This window comes from Eumetopias jubatus, unplaced genomic scaffold (genome assembly GCF_037043125.1).
Source record: "Eumetopias jubatus isolate StellerSeaLion01/CBP00866 unplaced genomic scaffold, mEumJub1_p1.0 scaffold_1, whole genome shotgun sequence".
Classification (NCBI taxonomy): Eukaryota; Metazoa; Chordata; class Mammalia; order Carnivora; family Otariidae; genus Eumetopias; species Eumetopias jubatus.
The window spans coordinates 133,192,101-133,213,252 of NW_028274807.1; the positions used below are offsets into that span (position 1 = coordinate 133,192,101).

The following is a 21,152-nucleotide window of genomic DNA, read 5'->3' on the forward strand; positions in this document are numbered from 1 at the left end:
GGTAGCCTCACCTTTGGCGGATAGCAGCAGGTTGGCAGTATTAAGTACACTGACAGAAGTTTTACATTGCACCTACCTTTTCCTCTTACTAAGTGGCTTCAGAGGAAATAATAATAATGAATAGCTGCACTCCACAATTAGATATCAATTACAGTTAGCTGCAAGAACCTGAAAACCTAACAACATAAGCTTAACCCAGTAAGGGCTTTATTTTCTCATATTGCGAGGGGTCTGGAGCTGAGCAGCCCATGTTTGGAATGGTGACAGCAATACTGGTAGGCACTCACAGGCTCTTTTTTGCCTTTCTGCTCTGCTGTCTTCACGTGCTGCTTGTCATTCTCATTCTTTTCATTTTTAAGTTTTATTTATTTAAGTAACCTTTACACCCAGCATGGGGCTTGAACTCACGACCCTGAGATCAAGAGTTGCATGCTCTTCCGACTGAGCCAGCCTGCACCTCATTCTCATTCTTGTCACCTTGTGGTTGCAAGATGCCTGTTGCACCTTTAGAACTCATTTCTGTTGAGACAGAAAGGATAGTGAAAGACAGAGAGCAAAGTCTTCTCCTTTTGAGGCTTTGTCTTTGTGGGCAGGAAGGAGTGTCTGGGGATTTCCATCAAGATGTCATTGACTATAACTCTTTCACATGGCCGCCTCTAGCTGGAAGAAAGGCTGGGAAATCGAAGTTTCCTAGTCTATTTTTAAAGTTTTCACACCTTTAGAGTAGAAATAGCCAAAAGAAAGAGGGTTTGGAAGTGAGGTTGGATCAGCCAAACTAGAGTGTCTATCATTTGCTGATGATTTTTTATAAGCCAGACAGATTATCCAAGGATTCTACTAGAATGGAGAAGAGTAAAACTTAAAAAAAAAAAGTGCAAGCAAGTGAACCGTCCAAAACCTCAGTGCCGTGTGAGGAGGTGGAGACAGGATTGAAGTCCAGAACTGCCTGGTCTCAGAGCAGGTATCTTTCCACCATGCCCTGGGACCTCCTATGAAACAAATGATAGAAAATTGGAAATGAAGTAGACAGAAGGCTGGACTTCTTGCAGTTCCTTCCCCAAACCTCTACATGTGATTGTCATCAAAATAGAAAGCTCCTGCCCCAATTCTTTTTACCGTTCTCATTTCTTATTTCAAGTCCTTATTACTCAATGTGAGGTCTGAGGACCTGACACATCAACATCACCCAGGAGTTCATGAGAAATGCAGAATCTTAGGCCCTACAGCACCCTCTGAATAAGAATCTGCATTTTAATAAGATTCTCGCGTGAGTCACCTGTGCATCCAAATTTGAGAAGACTTGTGCCGGACACATTTCCTAGAAAGGCCTCTGTGACCACCCTGTCTGAAGGAGCCCACCTCCAGCCACTCTGATACATCAGCTTGTTCATTGTCTTCCTAGCATTGGCTGTGATCTGAAACAACCTTTTGCAAAAGCTGGTTTCTGTTGTAATAGTTCTGTCCTCCATTAAAATTTAGTTTTCATCAGGGAAAAGGCTCTGCCACTCTCCTTCTGGGTCGTATCCCCAACACATGTAGCGTGAGTGTCTAACACTCAGGAAGTTCTCAAGAAATGTTTGAGGGATGGATGGATGAATAAATGAATGTAGAAATGATGTCCAATTTGGCAAGTTTTATTATTCAGAGAGACAAAACAACATAACCTTCTTGCTTTTTCAAAATCATCAGATCATAACTATCAAAGCTGCATGTCTCAGGTGTACATTCTGATGAATATATTGTTTGGCTCTGTTGTGCTTGATTCAAGTCAAAGACAATTTGACATGTATTTACCCAAGTCGGCTCCCTCTCAGAATGTGTTCTTAATGCTGGCCCTTGAGTGGCCCTTTCACTTCAAAGAGAATCTCTGCTATTGGTCAATTTCTTGTTCTTTTGATTTTTCTGTTTATCTTTCAGTTTCTGGGAATCTCAATTTGGTCCATATTTTTAAGATAACAGAAAGCATTTTAAAAAAGCCATTTAAAAAAAAATATATAAATATTCTCCAAAACATTAAGCCACTGATTAGATATTAATTACGTCTGAGATGATTTTTGTATACTTTGAGTATTTTCATTTTCAATGGGGAACATTGTAATAATGTTCCCTTCAACTTTCTGAAATATTTTGCCTGCTTTGTTTTTGTTTGTGTAATGGAAGAAACAGATGCAAAAATCCCAATAGAGAGTAGTTGTCAAAAGGGAGAACTATTGTAAAAATTGATACTTTTTCTGAGGACACCGATTTCTGCCTCCAGGAGATCTAGAGCAACTCTTCGTCAAATATATGATGAAATAAGAAATGAAGAGCCCCGGCAGATGCTTAAGGTGATTAAAGAATCTTTATCTCATCTATATTATCTATATTAAAAAGGAAAAGTCCTTTGGGTTTTCTATACATTTTCACTATCATCATTTCATTTTTTTTATAATCTTCCAAAGGCAAATAGTGAAAGCCAGGATTTACAAACTAAGTTGCCTTTAGAGACCATGGGATAATAAGATGAGTGAAATCTTGTGATAGACTATGGTGGTTACTGAGGCCTAATACACATGGCTGCTTCAGAGTCATTCCATTTTAAAACTTTAAATATTTTGCAACCGATTAAAACATACCTGTGCACTGAATTTTTTTCTTGTAACTTGTCATCCTTGGACAAATCTTTATGAAACTAACACCTTATTAGTCTGATTCTTATAAAAAGTATTATAGGGGCGCCTGGGTGGCTCAGTTGGTTAAGCGACTGCCTTTGGCTCAGGTCATGATCCTGGAGTCCCGGGATCGAGTCCCACATCGGGCTCCCTGCTCAGCAGGGAGTCTGCTTCTCCCTCTGACCCTCTTCCCTCTTGTACTCTCTGTCTCTCATTCTCTCTCTCAAATAAATAAATAAAACTTTAAAAAAAAAGTATTATAATTTTATTACCTCAAGAATGGAGACAGGATTTTAACCATTTTGGGGGTGAATTTAGCATTAAAACCTTTTTGCAATTGAATGACCAACTAATAGAGACACTAGACAAATGGGTATTAAGAAGATTAATAAATTCAGGCTGAGAATTTTAAAAAGCCGTATAACTGGACCCTCTCTGGCTGGATATATCCATTCTTAGTGATATTCTCTATATCCAACAGAATTCACCTGGATGTCGGTATTAGGGAATGTTCCCAATTCAGGGATTATAGCTGTCATGCTACTGTCACGAATAATGTGGTACAATCACTTCGGACAGGCTGGAAACCATAGGACAGAGAGACCTGCAGGTTCCCGTGCCTCTGGCATCAGCATCTTATGGAGAGGCGCACTTAGGACAGGCACTACATTGGGGGTTTGTGCAGCAGGGGCTGGTGGTGCGGGAGTGGTTTCCCCTTTTTGCATTTCTTTTTATATGGGTTAGTGTGGTGATGGCTTTGCCAGTGTGAGGAAAACAGACTGTTGAGTGCCAAGAGCTTAGGTGCCAGCCTTTCAGAGAAGTGGTGGGAAACATTGGGTGCCCTGAAGAGAGGGCCTGGGTCCCCAGTCTCAGGGGGTTTGAGTTTAGTTTCTGCCTCTCACATCAGTAAAAATCAGCTGTCCATCCCAGCTAGCTCGTTTGCCGACAAGGAGAATGTCTGGGAGCCCCACTGAGCAATCCTGCTTGTCTCCACAATGGGCTTCCCCCAAATTCCATGAGGCTTTGAATGTATCTATTTGACACATTCCGTGGGGGAATGATTTTGGCTCAGAGAGAACATAGAAGTTTCACTAGATAAATGTCTACCGAAATGTTCATCTAATTGCTTCAATTTCTTGAAATTATAGGGTAACTCAATTTTATTTAATCTACTTTAAAAATACATCTTTCAGTTCTTGAGAAAAATATGTACAGACTCAATGTGGAAAATCAAATTTTTTGCCTAAGTATTAGCATTTCATAGCAAACATTCATATTAATGTTGATGCAAGATGGGAGGTGAGATGAATATTTATTAGCTAGAAAGCTGCTAAAATGACTGATTATATTGAGGAGAAACTTTGGAAGTTATAAATGGTGCTTATGAGCTCATTGGTCTATGCAGTTGTTTCTTTATTGTGTTCCTTTTCTCCTTCTAGACGCTGAGCTGTATGAAGGCAGTGGCCATGTCTGATTCACTTTTGAGTGAATCTAACCAGAATAGAGGTTAATGTGGGCACATCAAAGACTGAACTGAGTGGCATTAAGAGATGAACGTGTGGCTATTTGCAATCAGTTTAGAGTGATTTTTTTAAAAAATTTATTTACTGAAAGAGAGTTTTTGAACCAGGGAAACTCCAGCAACAATCTAAGATTTAGTAGGCAAATGGGGATTTTTAAGCGTTTGGGAGGTCATAGGTAACAAGGTAAAATAAAGTAGCAGAACAGGCAGAGAGAATAAAAGTCTTGAAAAGGAAAATAGTAACCTCTAATGGTTAATGAAGAAAACCAGTGATCCTTTTATAAAAGGGAAAAATGAGATATTCCAGATAGATCTGATACAAAATATATTATTTATTAATATGACCTAGTGAAAAGATGGGTAAATATGCCTACTAGGTGGAATATGAAAGCGCACGCATTATAGCACAGTATAACACATCTGTGAGGGTTGATCGCTCAAGAAAGTGGTTTAGAGCAATGTGATCACTAAGAAATGTACTCAGGAGCATCCAGAGGAAGCTGTGATACCCAGCAGAGAAGGGGGGAATACGCCAAACCGAGTCACATTGGAGCACAGTATTAAGAAGAAACCATTAGAATGGCTAAGTGTCATGATTTTGGTTGATTTCTCAAGTACTTACGTGTTGAGGGTGCCATAGTGTGAGCTGAGAGGAGTCATTAAATGATGGAGCCCAGATGGGACTCCAGCTGTATTTCACCGTGCAATAGAATTTCAGCAAAAGTCGAATGATACGTTAATGAAATTACAAAGTTAACAAATTATTTAACAGCTTATTTATATACCTTCCAAAATAAGGACAGAAAATCAAACTGTACCATTGGATCATGAGTTTTTGAATAAATAATCTAGCTTTGTGTGGAAAAGGGAGGTTGGCTAAATTAAGGTTAAAATGGAAATTACTCCTAATAATGTTTTGTCATTACCTTCTGTGAAGGAACAGAACTTCAGATAAGCCCAAAGCTTATCTGCTGAGGGTATGGTGCCCTGGAAGACTGATTTGCAATGATCTAATCTAACTGCAAAGTTCCTGGGAAAATGCTGGCTACCAGTGAATAGAAAAGGACTATAAGATATGCAAAAATTCTCACATAACCAAAAAACAGGAACATGGTGAATGGAGTTTCTCAAAGACTTTACAAAATCTCCTCCTCAATTAGATGAGCTCATTGGCAGCCATGGGACAACATGAGAACCTGAAAGCCAACTCTTGGCTGGCCATTTTACTCTGTGCTGTCATTTCTGGATTTGTGGGTAGGAGTTGTATTCATTAGTTACGTTAAGCAATGCATGTATTTGCTGGTGTCTTTTCATAGTGACTGTCACCCTTGTGCAATTACACATTGTTAGAATCAAAAGAGAAGCTCTTAGTTTGTGAGGATAACAGGAGAGTGGTGAGGAAAAAAAAAATTCTAATGGATCAGGTTATCTAGACAAGGATGGCAAATAAGAGGTACTGTATGACCTAATGTCTTATGGTTGACTACCTAGAATTTTATGTTGAAAAGCCTGTTGAGGTGGCACCCTGTCTTACAGGGGAAGGTTGTTATAATCAGTTATTGAGCTCTGTCAAGGCCATAGTGAAGAGGAAAATAGAAGGTGGTAGTCACAAGCAAGCCAGATATTTTCTACACCTGCTATTGAGGAAGTTATTTTTATAACAAGTAGAAAATTGGAAACCTCAGCTTTCTCTTGTGGGGTGAAATCATTGATACAAAACAATGTATCTTTCACATATTTTTGAAATGAAAACAATCCACCCATTGGGGTGTATGGTTGAATTCCTATGATTATAAAAAAAAATTGTAAATTTAGGAAGCATTGATGAACTAGAGGTGCAGAAAAGAAATCCTAATACAGAATACCTAAAATTGCTGCATTAAAGAAAGAAATTTATAGTATGGCTGTGCTGGTGGTACAGTAAGGGAAAGAATTAGATTTGAGGAGCAAAAGGAAAAAATAAACAAGGGGGTATGTTGGAGTTGGTGAGAGAGAGAAAAGAGACAAAGCGTAGGTCCTGAGCAGAGTGAGAGATCAGATTGCAGACAGCAGCATAAATCTAGGATAATCAAAAGATGGCATTGACAGCATTACCTGTGATGGGGGGTGCGGGACCCCAAAGGAGAAGACTTGTTTATTGAAACCTTGGATCTGGGCAAAACGTGAAAAAAGAAAAAGAACATTTTTCATAAGAATTCCTAACACTATAGCACACTAATTTAGATGTGGGACTGAATTTGTAATATCTGTTGGATACTGAGTAAACCTAGCTGAAAATTTTATTTAAAGTAATTCTGGTCTGTGGCGTTACCAGGCACACAAATCTCTGATTGGGGGTGTTCCTAATTGCAGTTCTAAAAGAATCCTCAGAGACAAAGTTCCAAGGAACACGAGCTTACAGTGAAAACTCATCAGTGCTGTGAGATAAACTATCATGAGCAAGAGTCACCAGAAAAATAAGAAATCACAAAATCGAATCTTTAAGCCTGTAGATATTGAAATTATCAGATAAGAATGTAAGTATGCTTAATTTATTTAAAGAAAATTCAAGAGGGCTATAAAATATGATGGAGGGACAAGGACTACCAAAATTAACACGTGTATTTGAAGAAACAAATAGAACTTTTATAAATGAGAAAGATAATTATTAAAAATAAACTCAATGAATAGGATGGACAGCAGGTTAGTCACAGAATAAGAAAAAAATAATCTGCATCGGAAAAGGAAAAAATCCAATGTATTACAATGTATTACACATGAAAAAAAGTCAAGAGAAATAGTGGTTAGAATAAAAAGATCTAAAATATGTGGACTTTTAGAAAAAGAGAAGAGAATGGTGGGTAGTAAACTATTAAGGAATTTTCAAAATTAATGCAACTCAATATTCAGATTTAGGAAGCCCCCCAAAATCTGAACAGAATAAATGTAAAGAAACCAAACCTAGAAATGTCATTGTGAAACTAAATACTAGATGCAAAGAGAAAATCTTAAAAGCAGTCTTAGAGAAATGACTTTATCTGCAAATGGAAGCCAATTTGACTGGCAGCTCTCCTCTCAACACAATAAAAGCCTAAAGAGAATTCAACACTATCTTCAAACTGTTGATAAGAATCAGTGCCAACCTAGAATGTTTTATCCATTGAACTCTTGAAAAAATGGAGAAAAGATACAGAAACTTCAGCCAAAAACATAGATCATTCACTAACAGCAAAACTTTCCTGTTAAAAACTGTAGTGTTAGAAATGAACAAGAGGAAATGACAGCTGATACAGCAAAGATTAAGGAGGTAATATAATTGAAAAAACCTTTATGCCAATAATTTTTCAAAATTAGATGAAATGGAAAGTTTGTAGAAGGTTTTTAAAAATTGACTCAAGAAGAGAAAGGAAATTTGAATTATCTTGAATTAAACATATCAAATCACTTGCTTAAATATTTTCCCCACAAATATTAAACTCAAATGATTTTATGGATGAGTATTCCCAAACATTTAATAAACCTATAAACTCAATCTTCAACAAATTCATTCAGGGGATAGAAAAATTATATAATCTTGGCACTAAAACCAGCTAAGGATAGCTTATAAAGCAAGGGAAAGAAAATGACAAGCTAATCTCACGATGAATGTAGATGCAAAGATTCTAAATAAAAACAAACAATCCAACAATGAAAAAAAGGAACGACGCATTCTGAGCAAATTGAATTTATCACAGCAAAGGAAGTTTCAACATTAGAAAGTCTTTTAATAAATCTACCATATTAACTGATTAAAGGAGAAAATATGCTCATCTCTAAGTTCAGGAGTTCCACCAGAATATGCATTAAAAATTATTTTTGTAGAGCTCATGGCAAAAGTACAAATAAGGGAATTTTCTGCTTTTTGACAAAGGTTATGTCTACCAGAAAATTTTAGAAAAATAGCCAATATAATAATCAACTGAAACGCCAAAAGTATTTCCTCTAAAAATCAGAATCAAGATAAATAAACACATTGTTGCCCATTTCTGTTTAGCAGCACACTAGCAACTCTGACTAGCGGCATAAGAAGGGAAAAATAAAAGTAAAGATTGTTATGAAAGTAACAAAATTGTCCTATTTTCAAATGATATAATTGCTTACACAAAGCCCAAAACAATCTACAGAGAAATTACTGATATTTATTAATGACTTTAGCAAAATTGACAATTCCAAAAAAAAATTCTAAGTCAATTACATTTCTGTACATGAACAACAAACTGTAAGTAAATGCAATTAAAAAAATTCTATATGTAATAGTAAACAAAAAAGATTCCTAGCAAAAAATGTGCCTGAACTTTAGGAAGAAAATTTTGTCCTTATTGAAAGACATTAAAGAATATCTAAATAAATATCTAAATAAGTTCAATAAAATATTTACACATGAATAAAATTTTAATATTGCAAAAACATCAACTAACCCATAATGGATGGATAGATCCAGTGAAATTCCAATGAAAATCCTGAATCTCAACAAGATTTTTTTTTCTTTTGATTTTTCTTGTTTGTATTTTTTATGGAATCCAGCAAGGGAACTTTAAAATTTGTATGAAATAACAGAATTGCAAAAATAGCTGACAGTTCTGACAATAATGAACCAAACAGGGAAACCCGTATCAGTATTTATAGTAAACTTATAGTATAATATAGTGTTGTAGACAAACATATCAATGAAAAAATGCACCAGTGGAACAGAATAGGGGGTCCAGAACCATACATGTACGTATGTGAAAACCTGATACATGACAGAGCTTGCATTGTACGCTAATGTCGAAAAGGTGGGCTATTTACTAAAATGAACCTGGAAATATTAAGCATCCATTTATAAATGAAAATGTATTTGGGTTCCTACGTCACATGATAGACAGAAATCAATTCAAAGAGAATTTCTTTTTTAAAAGAAAGAAATATAGGTAAATAATCTCTACTGACTCTGGTGTAGGGAAGGTTTTCTTACACTTGATACCAAAAAAATAACTTATATTTGATTACATTCAACTTGGAACTCTTATTTATTAAAAGACAATGCAGTAAGAACAAAAAGGTGAATGATCACTAGGTTGACAAATGCCAGTGGGAGCAACATACGGTGGAATAGTGAGAATAGAAACCACCTGGGTAAGTGATACAAGGGTCATTTATCTAAAAGATAGAAGAAGTTAGATCACTCAAGATACTTAGCAGAAGGACTTGAATTATTTTCTAATGACAGAATATGATGAAAGCTTCCATGAATGCTGCAAAAGGGTCTCACCAGTGGGCACAACTGCAGATAAAAAGACTATTAGTGATCAATACATCAGATATTCGAGAAGTTCAATTGTGTCTCTCGAGCCAGTCCTCCATACATGAGACAAGAACACTTCTACATGTAATCTGAATGTGTGCAGAGGTCCACCTCATTTAGGGAAGTAGAAGTCTTGTTCTTCATGCCATCCATTATACAGTATGACTCGGACAACTGTGGAATATAGCACCCTCAGACTGAACGCAGTCCTCTCTTACCACTCTTGGCTCCTCTGGGCTAACACAACCTTAGTCAAAGGACTTTCCTGTACTTGGAATTGCCAGACAATAACAAGAGCCTGTTGCTCAGACATTTTTGGGAGGCAGAGATGTAAAATTGGTATACAGTGCAAGTTCTGCCATAGGTCTATAGACCAACTGTAGGTCCATCGTTCAAAAGTCTGGAGAAGACACTTGCAATCCCCTAAAAACAGGCTAATAATTAGTATCAAGAATATGTAAGGAGGGGTGCCTGTGTGGCTCAGTCAGTTAAGTGTCTGACTTTGGCTCAGGTCATGATCTTGGGGTCCTGGGATCGAGCCCCCAGGTCAGGCTCCCCACTCAATGGGGAGTCTGCTTGTCCATTTCCCCTTGCCCCTCCCCCCACTCATGTGCTCTCTCTCTCTCAAATAAATAAAATCCTTAAAAAAAGAATATGTAAGGAATTCCTACAAATAACAAAAATACAGACAACTCGACATAAAAAAATGTCAATAGACATAAACAAGTCGAAGGAGATGAAACATGAATTGGTCATAAGCATGTCAAAAGACTCAACCTAATTACTAATCAGGAAAGTTCAAATTAAAAACAGAGATAGACTTTCAAACCTACCTTATTGGCAGAAATGAGCACAGGACACAACTGGCTGTTTTACTTATTAGACTCTCATTAAGCCATTAAAAAAAAAAGAATGACATCTTGCCATTTGCAAGGACGTGGATGGAGCTAGAGTATATTATGCTAACTGAAATAAGTCAGAGAAAGACAAATATCATGTGATTTCATTCATATGTAGAATTTAATAAACAAAACAAATAAGCAAAGGGGGAAAAAAAGGAGAGAAGAAAACCAAGACACAGACTGGACTGTTAACTATAGAGAACAAACTGATGGTTACCAGAGGGGAGGAGGGTGGGGATGGGTGACATAAGTGATGGGGATTAAGGAGTGCACTTGTGTTGAGCTCCGGGTTTGATGGAATTGTTGAATCATACTGTACACCTGAAATTACTATTCCATGTATGGTAACTAACTGGAATTTAAATGGAAAAGAAAAGACTCTTATGAAGAAAACTAACATTGAAAGGCCTGCAATCAATAAGGTACTTATACCCACCAATTATCCCATTAAATTTTCTCAGAAAAAGCACTTAAAAATGTGAAAACGAATGAGCATTGCTTTATATGCTTTAGGGCCATTAGAAAATCATGTAATTCTTCTCTTCTGAATAAACTGCATGTTTTTCTGCTTACTACTTAGGTTCTCCCTATCCCCAACCCTATAATCATATTTGCCATTTTCCTTTAAGCCCTCTTGAAGTTCATTCTACTCCTTTTGAGTCTAGAACAGTACATACTAAAGCATATTATATCTCATCAATACTGAGTTTAATAAAAGGATAGCTTTTAAGTGCCTGCATTTTATGTATTCTACCACATCAGGATGGCTGTTAAAGACAGTTATGACTGTCATTCAATTCGTGAGCCACCATGTTCCTTGAGAAAATGTCTATTCTTCAATCTATACTCAGTCATTTATATCATCTTATAATTGCAAAATCTGTAATAACTGACTTCAGACTTCTCAAAAGTTATCCTGGAAGCTAGAAAACAGTAGAGCATTGCCTTAAAAATTGGAACCCTTGTGCACTGTTGGTGGGAATGCAAAATAGTGTAGCCTGGAAACCAAGTATGGAGATTCCTCACAAACTTAAAAATAAAACTGCCATATGATCCAACATTTCTTTTTTTTTTTAAGATTTTATTTATTTATTTAACAGAGAGAGAGACAGTGAGAGAGGGAACACAAGCAGAGGGGCATGGGAGAGGGAGAAGCAGGTCTCCTGCGGAGCAGGGAGCCCAACACGGGGCTCGACCCCAGGACCCTAGGATCATGACCTGAGCCGAAGGCGGATGCTCAATGACTGAGCCACCCAGGCGCCCCTGATCCAGCATTTCTACTTCCGGATATTTATCCAAAAGAATTCAAATCAGGGTTGCCCCTGGGTTGGCTCATTCAGTTGAGCCTCTGCCTTCAGCTCAGGTCATGATCCTGGAGTCCTGGGATCGAGCCCCATGTCAGGCTCCCTGCTCAGCAGGGAGTCTGCTTCTCCCTCTTCCTCTGCCACTCCCCTCACTCCTGCACTCTCTCTCTCAAATAAATAAATAAAATCTTTAAAAAAAAAGAATTGAAATCAGAATCTCAAAGAGATATTAGCACTCCTGTGTTGACTGCTGCACTATTCATATCATAATAGCCAAGATGTAGAAACAACTTAAATGTTCATTGATGGATGAATGGATTAAAAAATGTGGTATATACATACAATGGAATATTATTTATCCTTTAAAAAGAGGGAATTTCAGCCATATGTGACAACATGGATGAACCTTGAGAACATTCTGCTGAGTGGAACAAGGCAGTCATAGAAGGACAAATACTGCAGGATCCCACTTACATGAGATATCTAAGTAGGTAAACTCAGGAAAACAAAGAATAGAATGATGGTTGCCAGGGACTAGCTTTGCTGCTAATCAACCAACCTGGAATCTATACCCAGCCAATTGTCAATAAAGTCAAGGGTAAAGAAAATAAATATTTTTTTCTTAGACATGGAAAGTCTCTAAAAATCTACTTCCTTTCCGTGCACCTTTTCTGAGGAATCTACTAGAGGCTGTGATACACCAAATGAAGCCATAAACCAAAAAAACTGAAAACATGAGATTTAGCAAATGAAGGTGTAATTTGAGAGAGTATATATTATCTTCAGGATGACATTCAGGATGAGAGCCGTGTGCTGGGTTGAGAAAGCCATCCTGCCCAGATCAGAGCAGGCAGAAGGCTCTGGAAGTCTTCAAGATTAGTTGATATTCCACTTGCTGCATCAAACTTTATTGAGAGAAAATTCACATAATTGGTGAAGAGTTTGGATTTTTATTAGTGATAAATATATAGAAAACAAAGCAAAAAAATCCAGATAATTATGAACTCAAAAGAAAGAAAAACTTGTGTAGAGAAGAAAAAGTATTTATCATACACCAAATGGCTCAATTGTCACAATATTGTGAACATTGAAGACTGATTTAACCGAAGTAACTATGTAACCATACTGGGAGGGAGGGGAGATGTAAAGATGTTGTGTGTGCTTGGGGGATGAGATATGGGAGAATTAAATTTTCATCTTTCATAGTGAGAAATAAGTCGGTAGCGCCTAGAACTGGAAAATCAAGAAAGTGGCAATGTAGATATTGGAAGTGATTGCAGTGTAGATATTGGAAGTAATTACTCAAAAAAAAAAAAAATAGCCAAAACACATGAAAAGTTTTGTTTCTGATACATGAAAAATGGGATGAGAGGATCTGGAAAACTCTGGTTTTCTAAGAACTTTTGGACTATTGACAGCCAAATGCATGTGTAACTGATTTTAAGAAAAAAATTAATGTTTAATTAACTGCACCAGGTGCACTCAGAAATTGTTAATCAACCTTCTGCTCTGTCAGCATTCATCCAAACCTGCCCTAATTTATTGGTAAGTGATGAGAAATTTCCTGAAAGCTTTGGAAAAACCTAAACAAAACAAAGTAAAATAAAGAGCACTTGCCTTTTCTCCCCGTCAACTATTTAAGTTGATGATATGACACTTAATAATAGGGAAAAAAAAAACCCATATTACTCAAAAGGGAAGAATGATTCAAAAGTCATCCTTATATGAAGAGTCCATGGATGCTTCTCTACTGGGTGCCAGCAGGCATACTGATGGTTGATATCAGCCTTTGCTAAGGTATCCAACCTAGGTCTGACTCCAAAGCCAGAAGGGGACACTTCATTCTAAAAAACAAGCAAAATCAGGGCTGCATGGAGGCAGAGTGGAGAGCACGAGAGGAGAAGCCCCAAGCCCCAGAGCCAGAATTGTCGCCCCATCTTCCTTACCAATAAAGTGAAGCAATATGCAGGATGTGAAAGGTGGCTCCTTTGATTTCCTTTTGCTTATCAGGAGGTGTCATATTTTCAGGATTAAATATTATAGATCATTTACGTCCTTCAATTTTCAGCAAAGTGTCCACTTTTTTTCAAGGGTTTCTTGGATCTACCAGGGGAAAAAGTGCTTCTGTAGTATTAGAAGATCTATCCTGTAAAGCCTATAGATTTTCTAAGACATAAAAACAGGGAATTTCCCCTCAATGTTTCTCAAATGATAATTAGAATTTGTATGGCCTCATACTAGCAGGCCTCCGACTGATGTTCACATAACAGCTTTAAATGAGCATTATTCCTATCTGACCTAAGGCCTGAGTGATCCCATTGCCCGATTAGAGTCTGATCAGTCACCTTTCAGGAGAAGGATATTTCAAGGTCTGTCAGCTCAACAAAATAAAACTTTTGCTGATTCCATCATAATGTTTGTATTTTGGTAAAATCTAGAATGTCACATTAAATTCAGTTCCCCTATGGCAGAAGTTTTCAAATGATCAAAGAATCCAAATATCTTCAGAAATTCCAATGAGCCCTGTTTCAGTCTGCTTGGGCTGCTCTAACAAAATACCAGAGACTGGGTGATTTAAACAATAGACATTTAATTCTCACAGTTCTAGAGCCTGGAAAATTTGAGATCAAGATGCCAGCATGATCAGGTTCTGGTGACAGGCCTCTTGGGGGCTTGTACACACTGCCTCTCACCATGACTTCAAATGGAAGGTACAAAGATGGGAGAGCTCTGGTGTCTTCCTCTTCTCATAAGGCTACCCCCTCATGACCTCATCTAAACCTAATCACCTACCAAAGGCCTCATTACATACCATCACATTGGGGGTTCGGGCTTCAACATATGAATTTGTGGGGGACACATTCAGTCAGTAACAAGCCCACACATAATGAGACCCTGTGAGTGTTTCCTTTGTTTCTAAAAGAAACTCAAGATTTTGATCGTGTTGGGTTTTCAGCCTCACTTGTGATACGTGACAGGCGAGTCATGAAGCTTTCTGTTTACATTTCAACAGGGAGTTGTGGTCCTGCACTGGCCTTTGGGTGATCAAGTATCTCATCTCAAGGGGGTCCTGTGGGGGCAAATTATCAGCAAACCACAAAGCACTATGCTAACTGCTGAAATCACTCATCTTCCTCCTTCAAATCTCTATCACCTTTAGGCAGAAATTAGCCACACTATCCCAAAGAAGCGGGTTTACATCTAAGTATTTTCTTAAGAAAGGTATAAATAATCACTTTTAGTTCTAATTCTTTGATAAATGAAACAGAAAAGTGATTTCAGAAGAAATGACTAACAGATTTGTCCCATCTCTTCATATGAAAAATATGACTCTTTAATTTCATAAATAGGCAGTGAAAGACATTTTTGTCTTCAAAGGACCAGTTGTACTGATGAAACAAAACCAAATCAAACAATAAAAAGAAACAAAACAACTTTCTTTCCATATAGAGTAACAGAACTATCAAGTCTGTTTTATAGATAAGAAAAAATGGAAGATTCAGGTTATTGATTTGCTGGTTCTCGGTGATCTTTCCTACTGATATCTCCCAAAGACAAGATTTGGACAGAAAATACTTACTTAAAATGATACATGTATTTTTTATGCTATCGAATTGTCACAGACACTGTGCTATGACACCAGATACCCCACTGCAGGACTGAAGGGTCTGTAGCTTCTAGAGTGCTGCTGGCTGACAGCCCTGAGCTGTTAGCTCCCTCCCGGGGCTACCTGAGCTGAAAGGAGGACCTATCCAGGGAGGTAGCTCTTCCCAGGCAACCTTCATCCAATGACTGGTCAATGGTATGGGAAGAGTGAGTTTGAAGGCCTAGTTCTCTCCTCTTACTTGGGATAATTGTGAAGGATACTCCCAGCTCCAGAACTCCCTAACAATGGCTTTGTTGAGACTGTAGCACAACCCTACTTTTTCCTCTGTCCAGTCCTGCTTTGTTCCCTTCCCCAACAGATGTTGACCCTGAGGGCACTCCCTAATGATTGATCTGCCTAAATGCAATTCTCTGCTTCAGTCAGCTTCCTGGGGAACTTTACCAATCGCTCTCTCTCCTTCTTCTTCTCCTTCTTCTTGTCTCTCTCTCATACACACACACAAGCACACATAGCAAATTTGCCTTCCATTACCAAGAAACCAAGGATTAAATTAAATTGGTTTTCAAGGGAGCAAGGCAGACTGCCTTAATGTAAACTCCAGTGATGTTAACAAGCAAACATTAGTAATATGAGCAACAGTGTCAAACCTGGAAATAACACCAAATCACAACTCTTTAAGGGTTCAAGCGGAATCAGAATGTGAGAAGATTAAAACTTCATACTAGCCAAATGCTTATTTTCTAATCTGTCTTTTAGCTTTGGCAGGCTTGGTTGTCTTTTGATTCTCCAGAATATGAGGTCAATGGTTTCCAAACTTTTTCAATCCATTAGTGTTGTTCTGTTTTCTTTCTCAGGGGGTCCCAACTGCAAGGGCCCCTATTGTATGAGACACTAGGGTTTCCCTGTAGCTACGAGAGGGATGCTCACTCAAAATGAGAGAGGAACTTTATATAAATTACTGAAGGAGAGGGAAATGCTGTCTGAAGAAAGGCTTTATCAAACTTGACTGTGGAAAAATTATTTGGAGGTTTAACGGTGTTTCATAAAGTCAGAAAGCACAACTTCTTATGTGTACTGTTTCGAAGCTTAAGATTTAGCCAAAATGCTACACCTAGATTCATTGTCTTACATACCTATTCAGCAAGAATCATCAGACATCTAGAGACACAAGGGTGAAAAGGAAAATTCTTGCCTTCGCAGAAACCACTGTCTATTGGGGAGTGACACCAGTAACTAAAATACACTGTTCTATATAGTAAAGCAGCTGTAGAAAAAATTCTTTGAGAAAGTGATGTGATTATTTCTGAGTAGGAATGGAAGAGGAAGGGAGGCGTGACGCAAAGGCTTCTCAAAGGAGATAACCGTTTCAGAAGAAAAATATTTGCATAAGATGGTGGAACATAAACCAAAACCCAGATTCTTGTAACAAGCAGCCACAGCCTTATTGGAAGCACCAAGTGTAATAGTTGAGCTAGAAACTGCATGGACATCTGGCGTCCATAGCCACAATAGAGATGGAATATGGCAATTTGCTTTGGCATGGGGCTCAATTTTTTGGTGGGTTAATCTCTGTGGTCTCTTGGGGCTTGTTTATTGCTTTAAGTAGCTTTGTGGATTTTTTATGTGTAAGAACCTCCTGGGAGGAAAGTATGGGGACTTTGTATCTCAGAAATGTTAAAATATGTGTGAAACAGGGCTATGACTTTGTTTTCTAGCTTCTAGTAGACTGCCTGCCACACCACAGGCATGGATTTGAAAAGCAACAACCACCACCACAACAACATATTTTGGAATGCATGGGTGCACGAACCATCAACATACTGACTTTTAAGGCGTAATGGAATGAGAGAATTTTCCTTGTGTTTATTCTTTACCCAAGTAAAATTCCAGTGTTACTCTACATAAATAACTGTTATAAAGCTAGTTAATTGTACCACTTTGATTGGTTAGATTTTGACTACTTGTTAAAAAAATAATGCCTTCTTTAACATAAAGCAACTCACAAATATAATTATCCACCTAGGGGGGTGCAGAATTCTTACCTTCAAGAAAATGTTGCCAAATCCTACCCAGGGATGGGCGGAAAATACCATGAAATGTCAATATAAAGAATGTCATTTTTGTGTTATTTATGGATTCCTGTAACTTAGGAATCATAACAGCATTGCTTTTACGAAGTCTCTGAAGAGAGGCTGTGAGAAAGGGCTTAGCAGGTCTGGAGGAGATGAAAGCCATCAGGAGGGTAGGAGTCTTTGGAAGTGAGAATAATAACCCGCAGATCAACACCTCCATATTGGCAAGATAGATTGCTGTTCTTGAGTTCAATGGGGTCAGTTTTTACAATCTGTTTCTTAACGGAGTAATTTTACAAATATGTCGTAAACATCACATGGTGATGCCTTCATATAAAATTGTTTTTAGTGAATGGCTAAATAAAACAGGGGATTTATAATTGTTTCACAATAAAGGACCTATAAATCCAAGATGAAAAAAAGATTTTTTAAAATTACATTTTAGGAGGAACACAACCTGACAGATTTACCCGTGCCCGGCATTTTTGAAAAACTCCTGGCAGTTAAGACCTTGTTACAATTTTCCTCTTCACTCTAGACAGATTGTTTAGTCTCCCGTGCCTTTTGCTCTTTCCTGCCATTACACTTTGCATCACCCAGAATGCCATATTTCCCCCCTCTCCCTATCACAAGGACCCATCCCACACTCTTGAGCACGGGTCCACAATTTATCCCACTCTTAATTCCTTTGTAAGTGTTCTCTCCTTCCTCTTATCTCTTAAATACTTATGATGTTTCCCTCTCATATCCAATAATAATCATCATCATCATGAGAATTAATGTTGATTTAGTGGTTTCCATGTGTCAGAGACTATTCTAAGCACTTATATGGGTTTCATCTCATTTAATTATCACAAAATGCCAGTGAGTAGGTACTATTTCTTTCTGTTTTTAGAGATGAATACATGAAAGCCCAATGAGGTTAAGTAGCTTGCCTAAGCTCACACAGCTAGAAAGTGGTGGAGTGAGGATTTGAACCTATACAGTCTGGTTCCAGAGCCAAATTAGTAGCCTCTCCACAATTTTGCCTCTCATCTGAACTTCTTGCATATCATTTATATTTTTAATCATTTTTACTGTGTGCATGTCCTGGACACTTTTTGGTCTCTTGGCCATCTTGTATTCATTTGCCCTATTCCTCATACTGTATTTGGAAGGAGGAGATCCACTATTTCTCCACTCTCAGACCATAACTCTGGTGGAGCTTGCCCCATGCCTCATAGATTTCAGGGGTAGTGTGACTCAGACTTGGCCAACTTGAGCTGTATCTTCCTCTGACACAGAAATTGGTGACCCCACCAGAGCCAAGGAATCATGAGATAGAGGCCTATGTACTTTCTGTTAGATTTGAAACTGAGTAATGCAAAGTCTTAGAGCCTTTCTGAGAATTGGGTCAACCCACAGCCCAGACCAAAATTCCTTTCTTCTGCTCTTTATCAGAGTTGATTGGGATTTTCTGGGGTTTTTTTGTCTTTGTTTTTGTTTGTTTTTTTTTGTCAATTGTTGAAAAAATATCCTAACTGGTATAGATTGACAGCTTCTTCCAGACTAAACGGTGATTTTTTTTTTCGATGTAAAGACTGACTTTTTCAAACTCCCTTCTGCACAGTGCTTTGTTTGCACTTAGATATCTTGCATAGTATTAATTGAACCCATTTTGGAAATCAGCTGCATCAATATGCTAAACCAAAATGCATGCTAAGTGTACTGCAAATTACATACAGACTTTGGTTTAACTTTGCTGTGAGTTAAACTTTTACCTATTTACTTAAAATCATACATTCAAAAATTGCAAATGTCTATAGATAAATTTATGGCATTGAAAAAAGTTAAATTACTTCTATTTTTATTCCTTCTATTTTTCCTTCTTATTTCTTTCCTCTTTTCAGAACATAAGGATAACAGGGCTATGTGACTAGTTTGCTATAGAAGATTCCATAGCATACTCTGATGGAAGGAACACTAACTCAGAAATGGGAAACTTGGCAAACTGTAAAGTTGAGTAGGTCTTTAATACTCTGTCAGGCTTGGGCTTGAGTTTCCTCATCCATACTTTGAATGTACTAGAGTATATCTCTTCTTGGCATTTACCTTGTTAAATGAATGTGAACTATCACTGTATGACATGTTTCTGCACTTTGGTCCCTTCAAGGAAATCCTTCTGATGTCATCAGTAGCCAATCAGAGCTTCTGGTCATGTGATATTAGTAAATATTATTCTAGCTAAAGAGTAGATTAGGAAAGTATGATTTAATTATGGCTCTTATGGGTATTATGATGCTAAAAATTATTTTTCCTAGGTTTTATGCAATATTAAAATTAGCTCAAGGAGCTTGCTCTAACTTCTCAGCTTTTATGGGCCATAAAATTGAAACTGTGGAATAACTGGGTGAGATGTTCCATAGGGTCCCTTCCAGCCCTTTCTTCCTGTGAAAATACACAAGGCCATTGCCCGGAATAAGCCATGTAGAGTACCTTGTGTAGTAGATACCTATTGTTCTAGATACCTATTCTTGTTCTACATACCTATTTTTTTCGTATTAGATAAATTCTAGTGTCCAGATTTTTCTGAAGACACTTGTCTTCCTGAACCACCCTTGGCTACTTGGGCTTCATGAAGACATGCTGGCTTGTGAGCTGTTCTAGAATCTCAGGAATCTGAGTGGTGGCCTTGAATGGAGAACCAATAAGTAGTTCAGGCCTCCAACAGTAGGTCGTGCTAAGGAGTTTGGTCTTTATTCCTCATTCATTGGTGGTTGAGTCCTGCCAAGTCATGCAGTCAGAGGGAGTTTGAAGTTCATGGTTGTCTGAGGACAGCTTTCCTCTATTTCATAATTTTATCTGGTTCAGGTCAGCTTGCTAACTCTAGGATATAGTAAAAAGATCCCAGGAGTTATAGGTTCAAGTTGTATCTCTGCCACTAGCTAACAGTATGCCCTTCGGCCAGGTATTTTGCTTCTCTTAATTGCAGTTTCTCCAGCTACTGTATAAAATAATTAGACCAATTAATTTCTTAGACGTCTTTTATTGCAAAGATCTATAATGCCATAGTCATACTACATGACAGGAAATCTTGTAGTATGCTGGGTCACAGAGCCTATTTATAGACTGTGAACTGAAGAACGTATATTTCAGATCTTCCATCTGAGCTCACCAGAGGAAGAGGACACTCTGTATGTTTGCCACATTCAGTATTACCAGCCAGAAAAACTCCTATTCTGACCTAAGTTCTTGAAATTGAAGTGTACGTGTACACTTTCTTTTTCTGATGCTCCCATGGATTCAATTAGAAAAACCCAGTAAATAGCTTTGTGGCTAAGTGAAGAAGCACTCACTAAGGAGCGTGATGTATAAGACACTAGATGGTCATATGAAGTTTCCAAAGGTCCCTGGTTACTTTGTGGTCTTATTCAGGGAGAAGGAAGACAAAAATAGACTTTAGCATCTGTACGGAATTTAATGGAAATTAACATTTCAATGCCAGTCTTTAAATGGTTTGAGTCTCATAAACCCTACATTTTATGGAATGTTTGATGTTACGTAATGGTGAAATGAATAGAATTGGGAAATATTTGAACTTCAAATGTACTTGTTGCTGTGCTTTTTTTTTCTTTAAGCCACCTACATACATAAACCCAGGATCAGTTATGCAAAGTTTAATTTTTAAAAGTTTTGATAAAGCTGAGCCATTACACTTTCTCCTTCTCTAGTGAGTTAGTTCTCAAGTGGGAATATATTTGGAAAAATGGTTAGTTCACATTTTGATCCTCATTTGCTCTTTCTTATTTGATC

General features: G+C 37.7%; 1 protein-coding gene across 2 annotated transcripts in view; it reads left to right on the forward strand.

The window, feature by feature from the left end:
* Positions 1-21,152, forward strand: part of KCNH8 (potassium voltage-gated channel subfamily H member 8) — a 366,134-nt gene that overhangs the window by 164,558 nt on the left and 180,424 nt on the right. The window lies entirely within an intron of this gene.